General features: G+C 43.1%; 1 long non-coding RNA gene across 1 annotated transcript; it reads left to right on the top strand.

The window, feature by feature from the left end:
* Window positions 1-6,054: 6,054 nt before the first annotated feature.
* Window positions 6,055-7,357, top strand: LOC146854266 (uncharacterized). The gene is made up of 3 exons (XR_014981185.1): window positions 6,055-6,322; window positions 6,421-6,593; window positions 6,686-7,357. It is a non-coding gene; the product is annotated as an uncharacterized LOC146854266 (long non-coding RNA).
* The last annotated feature ends 2,131 nt before the right edge of the window (window positions 7,358-9,488 follow it).

Below are 9,488 nucleotides of genomic sequence, written 5' to 3'. Positions count from 1 at the left end.
GGACTACTGTGGGATACTGAAGCATCGTCTCAAACAAGTCAATCAAACGGGTTTTGTGAGAAAATGCGCATGGGTTTCCACTGACATGTCACAAATGGTATTGGAATATGTTAACAATACACCTATGTCACCAGAAAATGGGTGTGGGACTGATTTGGAATGACATGTAGCATTACAATTGGAATTGTTTTCTGTTTTTTAGCCCTGACAAAGTCGTAGGGTTACACCCTTTGACGACCAAACACGTGTTGGCTAAGGCTTAAAAGAAGAGGCCAGTGGGCCGAAAACAATAAAACCACAGAAATAATACTGTTGTTGATTACATACTGTACTATCATTTAAATTGTTTGCGTGTGCTTAAGGTTGTAAGATCATAGTTTTCTTGAGAGTACTCATGAAAACGTTCTAAAAGCCCATTGGCCTGTGGCCAAAGAGGTGTTCTCTTCTGATGCTTCACATTAAAATGCTGAGAAAATCCATCCTAACAGTACTTTGTATACACGGTGGCATTATGCGGCCCTTGCAGGCCACTCATTTACAGCACACTGATCCCTCGAACTGGAACATGACCTGAACAGCTGGAAACACATGCCTCTCTTGCCTGAAATGACCCATGTGCCTGCATAAAGACAATGCTAGCACATATAGTCCTCTCAGTGGGGACTCCCTCTGCTTGCACCGAGTATGAATTTTAAGCTCCCATACCATAAGTGGCATGGTATAGTAAAAAAGTGCTTTTGTAAAGAATTCCATATCCAATAACAAGTTGTGATCAGAAGTGCTAATAAAACCCCTCTAGGGCAGTGGTATCATCCAAATGAGATTGCGCTTCTCAGTGGGTTGGGCGCTGGGTCGCCCTCCTCGAACATACCTAATGTCAAGACGACATCCCCACCCTTGTTGTGAGCATACAAACAGAGTACAAGCACACAGGCCAGACGCCCACGCCTCCCTCCTACAAAAAATAATGTAGATCACCTAACACCCCTACAGGAGGGCAAGAAAACCAGAAAACATTCAGAGGTCACGATAACCCCATAACATGTACCCAGCGTACTTCTTCCCTGGCAGTGGTTGACTAGAAGCACTTCCAAATGAAAGCATACTGTTACCCCTCCTGGTCTGAGAAAAGCGAATAAGAACAAGGACATCTTAAGGATTTTGGGGGCCTGGGGCCGAACGTATTTTGGAGCCCCTGTTGAGAACATCTTTGAATTTATGACCCAGTCTCAGCTATTTCATGCCCTCTTTGCACAGGCACACTTGTCAATATTCTAAAGCTCTTACATTGTATATTCAGGTATAGTGAGGTTAGTGTTGGGCACGCAGCACCTCCGCTCCGACCTTTGCTTTCACCTGCAGAGGAGCAGAGAGTGGTGTCGTAACTTAAACACTGCCAATTCGACCCCCCTGTTCGCCGTCCTTTTTCCCCAGCACCCCCCTCCCCCCGCTACCTGCCATGGGCGGCAATCTGAGGGTTAGCCCCGGGCGGCAGAAGCTCTAGCTACGCCACTGGATAGGGTACAACAGGTAACAGCACTGAGATATGTAAGTATGTACTTTTGTGCATAACACCAGATATCCTTGCTCTCAATGCAGTCCCTTAATGGAGCAATAGAGCAATAAGTATCCTTCATCTACATCTTGTTAGTAGTGACATGGAACATAGCCATCTATTACCAGGTTTATTGAACACAATGCTGAGCAAACCTCTAATCCTTTAGTTCTTAACCTGTAATCTAGGGCCCACTGAGGGTCCAGAAAGCAAATTTTAGGGGTCCATGACTGCTTATAAAAATTATTAATATTTACAGATCAGTAAAGAGAACATAAATAAAGAAGCAAAATGATGTAAATTTTTTTTTTTAATGTTCTGTAAATATGTATACATTTGAAATTGGAGGATAAAATATAAATTGGTATCCTCATATTTATTCATGGGAGCAGTCTGTACAAGTACATCAAACAATATATAATATGGATGAAGTGTGGCTTCAGTGGAATTTAGAAGGTTCAAAAATTCCCATTAAAATTGTATTTATATATTTGTTTGTAAATTAAACAAAATATTTAATCATGTGTACTTGTTCAATGAATGCTTTTGTCTGTTTTGTGTATTGTTTTGCGGTTCATCGTCGAAATTGCTTACAACGGGGTGCCCAATTCCAGTCATGATTCATTGGCAGTCTCTAGACTCTGATTAAGTGGGAGTCCACAGAAGTCAAAGGGTTAAGAACCACTTCTCTACAACTTCTTCTGATCAACATACAAGCAAAGTGTAGAGTGTGAGAGAATCAGGGACAAGTCACGTGACTTCCAGTTCATTTAATTCTGAACCCATAATGAAAACGTAACTCTTCCTGTTTCTTTTAGTACAGGTACCTTAGCTGCTTTCTTCCCAACCGTAAGTTGGCACACTTGAGCAATTGGTTCAGATTGGCTAAATCACACAATGGGAGACTGCAAACCGTAGGAGCTACGATCTCATTCACTTCCATTTCATTCAGTGTCATTTGTGTTTACTCTTAAAACTAACAAGTTTACAAACTTAGCATGAGCATTATACCTCTCACAGTTGCAACAGGTGAATGTATGACAGTGACCTTAGTTGAGACAATTGCAAGCAATTGATTGGTTTAACTCAATGGCCCCGGGTGGTTCCAAAATATATTTCTTTAAACTGAAAAAAGACCACCAGGGGCCTGTTATCAGTAATATTTCACAATTCAGAAATTGTGTTAAGAAGTCCACTACATATCCATTAACCCTCTGTTTACAGCAATTTGCATTCTCACTTACATTTAGAGATTTCGATTTCAAGAGAAAACATTGTTTAACTTCTTCCCAACTCATATAAAGACTAAGGGCTTGTTTAGAGTTTGTTGAATGGCCGCCTGGTCTACAGAGGCAGGTCCTTCGCTTCACTGGAGGATGTCCACCCACCATATTTATAGATTTCTCTGACAGGCAGTAAGGGATCGCTGTGAAGCTACCATTGTGGTGACTGTGCAGAAAACACTAGCGCTTTACTTAGCAGGCCCCATGCTGAATGCACCAGCTCAAAGTTTTGTTTTTCAAAAACAAACTGCAAAAGCTCAAGTTAGTTACTGAAAAAATGGCCTAGGCATGCAGGGAGTTTTCTACCAGTGCAAGAGGGTCATTTCTTTGGCTTCCCGTTCGGAACAAACAGGCCTGCCCTGGTTTGGTTTTCTAGAACAGGAAAAATCTACAGCAGGACTTTTGTCCTAAATAGGATGGACAGTTTGACGTAGATTGAGTGATGGACTAATGGGAGATGAGCTACCCATCAAAAGAGTTCTTACATTGGAGCGAGCATAGGCTCTTCCAGTAGAAACATGGTGCTCCTTTAGGCTCTAAATAAAGGAGGCAAAGCGAGAATTTAGTGAACAGGACACCAAAACTCTAAATGAGGCCCAAAGTTTTGTACATAAAGAAGGGAAGATAGAATTGCTAAAGTTTTTTTTTTAAAACCAATTCAAGCAAACTTGTTCTTTGGTAGCATCCCTGACGTACACATTTCATCCTGGCTACCATTTCACAGGAGACTATTCAGTTTGCTGAGCATTTGCATTTTGCTCGCTGACCGATGGAGCACACTGGAACAAATAACACTAAGATGGGTCAATGGCCCTTATCGTATGTGGCATGCGGTGTAGGTGGGGCCACTAGAATTCTATGTTTCTGCAGCTGTAGTGGTTTCCACATTATTATGGCTTTACTGCGTCTGTCAGATGATCCACCATCTACTACATCATCTATCTATAAACAAAAATGTGTTTCTAACTTTGACAACTCAAGTGTTACTTAAAAAAAACATCAAACATGAAGCCATATGGTGGCAGACCCTCAAACCATTTACAAATGTGAACTGGTCAACCTTACAGTTGCCAACTGTTATCCAAGTATTGAACTGGTACTAAAGAGGTGAATCCTTTCCCGAGATAATATTTATTTGCTAAACTGTGAAAATAGCAAAGTAATAGGACTAAAGAATGTGCCTTGTTATTTGCTCTCTATTACTGCCAGGTCTGCCCAATAATTTGGGGCTCCATTGTTCCATAATTCCATTGGCCCGACTTATGCCACTGCAATCAACGGTGCTAGATCATGAGCGAACAAGTTTTTTTACAGATTCCTGATATGTCAGGTGGAGCACGCAATTATACGGAAAATAAATCTTTTTAATCTTACTCTTCACTGGCAAAAGAATCTTTTGGAGATCAGCGTGAACAATGTAGTAGTCAGTAAATGCCTCCTTGAACACTTACATTTTAAACTAACTGGTTTGTTATAATTTTATGCCATAACCCTATACTATGTGACTATAAAATAATGTCAATGTGAAGTTTGGTTTTCATACTCGAAGAAAAACAGCACGCGTATGCACATTTTTGCTCTGCAGAGATTTGTGCTAACAAGAAATACTTTATTTCCGTTAAGGTCATATGGCACCAGCCTGCCTTTCCGAGAGTTCAATGCATTTTGCTCCACTCCCAACACAAATTAACTAACTCTTAGAACCCCTATGTCACCCCTTTCAAAATCACGCACGCAGGCTGCACAAACCTCGAAGACATTTTTTTGGGACATTGTCAGTTAAAGTGACCTGACAGCTATTTTTCAAGAAAGGTTACAAACTACTGGCATGAGAGGCTTTATAAATAATCACTGTACCAGAAGCGAAAGAGAAAGTGCTACAAATAGTCTGATTCACGTAACTATAAAACAACATATACAAGGAATTGTATTACTGACCCGTTTAAAAACAGCATGTAGTGCACATTTAATGCTACTCACACTCTGATGCTCTCCAACCTGGAAAAAAGGACACTTCTCCCACTGAACAGCACTGAGTGCTCAGAGCGCTCGTGAAGAAAAAAACAAGCCTACAGCTTTGTGTTTCTGGTTATATCCACTGAATGATGAATAGCGTCTCCCGTCCTGAGCGCAATGAGCGCACCACTTCCGCATCAAGGTCAAAGTGGTTCCCTTGTGCGTGTACGTGTGTACGTGTGCCTCATGATAGGTCAGGAGGCCCGGACGTCCACATTTAAAATATTTTACGGACAAAGTCAGCAGGCAATTAACCCAGGCAGGCCTGGATTTACCGCACTACATCAGCTCTTCACCTGGGGGAACACAGGGAACATATTGAGTTAATATTGCGTGTAGACCCGGCCCTAAGAAATAAGTGCCGGTGCTAAGCACCGGCAAGCACCGGCACAAATTAAGCACTGGTTAGGACTATAGAATGTAATAGCCAAACCTCTCATTCTGGCCTATGGAGAACAGGTAGCCTTACAGTATTGAAAAACGAAATTGGGTGTAATTCACTACCAGGACATGCTACACACATCAGAGCATGTCCTACCTTACACATACAATGCACCCTACCATAGGGGTGGCTTACATGATGCCAAGGGAAGGTTCAGGGGCTGGGAAGTGGTCGCACTTCACAGCCAAGATGGCAGTTCTAGACTGCACACAAACACTGCAGTGGCAGGTCTGAGACACACTTTACAAGCTGCTTCTGTGGGTGGCGCAAACCAGCACTGCAGGCCCACCAGCAGCATTTGGTTTACCAGCCCTGGGCATACACTGGCCACGCTACTAGGGACTAACAGGCAAACCAAATAAGCCACACACAGGGAGCATTCGCGCTGTGGCACTGAATGGCAGTGGCACAGCGCCCAGAGCATCTATTACCAGCAAAAACAGAGGAGACAACAGCGAAAAATGGAAGGGAGACCCACGCCAATGGTGCCAGGTCTAAAAACGTGATTTCAAATGGACAGTACTAAGTGTAATCAAGTCTGGCCCCAGAGGTGGCGATGTGGAAAGACTTACTTCTTCAAAAAGAGGCATATTTAATTCTCAAGTTTAATTGCACGACATATGGTCTTAACAAACTATCAGAGATTGGAAGAACTTTAAAAAAGCAACTACATAAATCACAATCGTCTAAACATGGACTACTTTAACCACAATGCCATGCACCAGTTGATCTAGAGACCTGTGAACAAAAAACGGAAATCCGGCCAGCCTCTTGAAACAGCGAGATGATGTTAGGTGGAATCGAGCCCCGAGAAAGGTCAAATACTTTTGGAATCAGACGCCATCACGAGCTGTAACAATATTGTCATTCGGACTAACAGCGCGTTTCCCTTCTGCCCGATAGAGCGTCGGAGCATTCGGCAACAATGTATCATGGAAACACGCCGGAGTAAAGCCTCCTACAATGCATTTAATCCAGACAGCAACCTAAGGGAACAACGCCCCCGCCAGAAGCGCACGAGCATATGTAAGTGTCTCTGATGCTGGCAGCATACCTAAAGACATTGCCCATGTGGTTTTCGAATACAAAACTTGAACTTAGCCCTATTTTTTCTTCTCCCACAGACCTCTCTTAACCACCACAAATCCTTCCCTAAACCACCGTAAGAATCGAGTGTAACTTTCCCTTTCTACTCTTGGGTTATGTGCCTACTAAATATTCCGAGATTACAAAGTAAACAAATTCGTTTAATTCCAGATTCATCAGAGTTACTCCTTAAACCACGTTCAAAACGAAGGTAATCTTTTAAATGTAACTTTCCCTGTTCACATTGCTGCTAAGGAAGTATTTTTTGAAGATTTTAATTTAAATCATTTCTGGTTTTTCCAGAACACGCCCTGTGCAGTCCAAAGCCCTGATGAGAATCCCATAAAAGAAATTGGGGATTCGAAACGCGTCGGCGTTCACCTTCCTGCTGGGTTATTAAAATAATAACAGTCCAGGAGTAGCACGATGGTTGAAATGAAATGCACATTGGAATAGTAAATGTTGACCCAGGAGTGCGACAACCTCTGTAATGTGCACACAGTGAGATGTACCATGAAAGGACAAAGTGCTTGTTGCAATTGGTTATAATATTGGACTGGCTCTTTGTTTGCACTGTAATGTCTTAATACATGTGGTTTATTTTGATACATTATATGTTTTACATATTTTTGAACACGAAATGTTGTATTGTGTGTCGTTTTGACAGGCATGTTGAAAAATTGTAACAATTTGTCAAATATATGTTTCAAAACCTTGGTAATTAAATTACCTAGACCATTCGAAAAGGATAAAGGTCTAAGTCTGTTTATTAACTGAAACCGCTTTGCCAAAACAGCAGGTCGGGCCCATTTTTTCACGAAAAAAAGTTAACTTGGTCCTGCCTGACCCCAGTAGGACTGAACCCCGCTTCCCTAAAAGCTTATCAGAGGCAGCACAGTGTGGAGAGGAAACTGAGACGCAGTCTCTTTCGTTTTCCTGAAGAAGTGACCGCGGCGACTTCTGTACTTGTAGATAATGACGACAAACCCTAAACAAAAGACAAAAATAAAATAATGATGATTGACCGCTGCATGTAGTTTATGTGATAAGCTTTATATATGTGAAGGGGGTTCATAACACCGCCCCCAACAACTGAATTTGCAGGAAGGCAGAATGAAATTAATAACTTCACCATGACTTGAAGATATAGAAGGAAAAAATATGACTCTTCAAATAAAGAGTTTTGGGCACAGGCGCCAAGCCACATCCGTTCAGAACTGAGAGACTCCATAGGACCAATGCTCGAAAAGCGAATAACTGTGCTATGCTAACGCTCCCCATCTAATTTCACTGACCAAGTTGCAAAGGAGAACTAAGTTGCTTTCCATGAAGTGCCTCAGCGCTGCAAATGTCCATCCTAGAAAATAAAAGAGGAGCCGGTAACAGAGTGTCCACACCGCAGTAGGGTGTTATAGGACCAGAGTTGCGCAGCAATGCGTTGATGGCCACGCAGCAGCTCCACTAACCATGTGAATGGGATTCAGATACTTCCGGTCTTCACGTGCCTGCTGGAAATTACACGATTTGTGACCATTAAAGATCCTGGGAATGGCGTTCCTTGAGGCACACAAGTAACTTTCCTGCCTGAGGCCACCATCCACAACTACCTTTCCTCCTCAAAGTGTGTGGCGGTGAATGCCACACGACTTACTGCCGCAATGTCTTACATGTGCATCATCAAATGTCACATCATGTTTCTCAAACTGCACGTGCACTTGATGATGCACATGGAACAGTAGGCGTAGCGAAAGAGGCGAATACCACACAATAGTTACACTTGACGACAGTCCACTGCTTTGCTTGCCCTGGAAACTGAGAGCAGGGGCCACGCTCTTGCCTGCATCCAGCAGAGCCCCCCCTCTAGTGTGCCCCCCAGGCGAATGCAGCATTTGCAACACTCCATTTAGGTGGGAGTCTCACAATTTTTTAAGAGGAAAGAAAGGGTAAATTTACCCTTCCCCCGCTTAAGACGTCTTCCACGGACATGTTAATGGAGAAAAAAACTGTTCCCTGATTTCTTTTTTCCTAAATGTCCCTCCTTTCTATTCCCTGATCTACGGATGCGTGGTGTTGGCTCCCTCCCACCAGGTACGCAGAATCCAGAATCTATGGCTAGTGTGGGAGCGTCACAAAATAACACATACATTTCCTGTACGACAGGCTAAAGGGAGAAAGAACCACAAAAGTCTGAGAATTTCTTCAATTGAATTTTACTTTACAAATCCATACATCTTTTATATTGAAGGCATTCAGTGTTTCCCGGCTTTGCCCACTTCCTCAATCCTTGCATATAGTTAGGGTGTGTGAACCTTTTAAGGAGTCCAAGGGCAGACACGGGTTACTGGGATCGTTTTGAGACAGTCGAAGCTTTGTACGACTGGTGTCCTAGGGTTTAACCTTACTGTTGAGCCTAAAACCAAGCGCCAAGTCCACCGCTTTCCTTGATCCTCTGTATAAAGTGAATCCGTACAAGGCATCCTCAGGGTGGGGGCGTGGGGCTAGAAAGTCAGACTTAAATAAACCATCTAACGGTGATAAATAAATCAAGCTCCTGTCAGTGCTTTTAATTAAAAGGAGAAGTAATGCACCAGTCAGGTTTTATTGGTGTGTTTTACCGGTGCACTTTGGAACAGCCCCTGCTGCTGCCTCTCAGACAGGGTTCATGCGGTGACTGCACATGTTCAAGTCCACCTTTCAAGGGGGGTGATCTGGTCTTTGACTGGTTCTACCTCTTCCTTCTCATGGGATCAGGTCAAAACCTCACTCCCTTCAGAAGCTTAATTAAGTTAAAGGCTGGTGAGTCGAATAATGAAAGGCCCCCCTTTTTTCTGCAATACACCCTGAGTTGTACAATTCCTCTGGTCTCTGTCTCTGATGCAGTTCAGGCCTGCCCCAACCTTCCTCAATGTTAGGTGCGCCTACCGGTCATGGTGGCTTGGCCCAGCTGTGTCAACTCAGGTCCAGTGCACGCCAGGTCAAGTGAGTGCCAATAACACTAGCGATGGCCCAGCTCTATCAAAGTTGCATATGGTTTGGCGGTCCTGGGCTTCGCAGTTTCATCTTAGGTCTTGACAAAAGCTCCCAGCCTGAAACAAAGCTTGGAGCC

This window comes from Triturus cristatus, chromosome 4_1, assembly GCF_964204655.1.
Source record: "Triturus cristatus chromosome 4_1, aTriCri1.1, whole genome shotgun sequence".
NCBI lineage: Eukaryota > Metazoa > Chordata > Amphibia > Caudata > Salamandridae > Triturus > Triturus cristatus.
The sequence above is the reverse complement of the archived record's forward strand: the minus strand, read 5'-3'. Positions and strand labels throughout refer to the sequence as shown.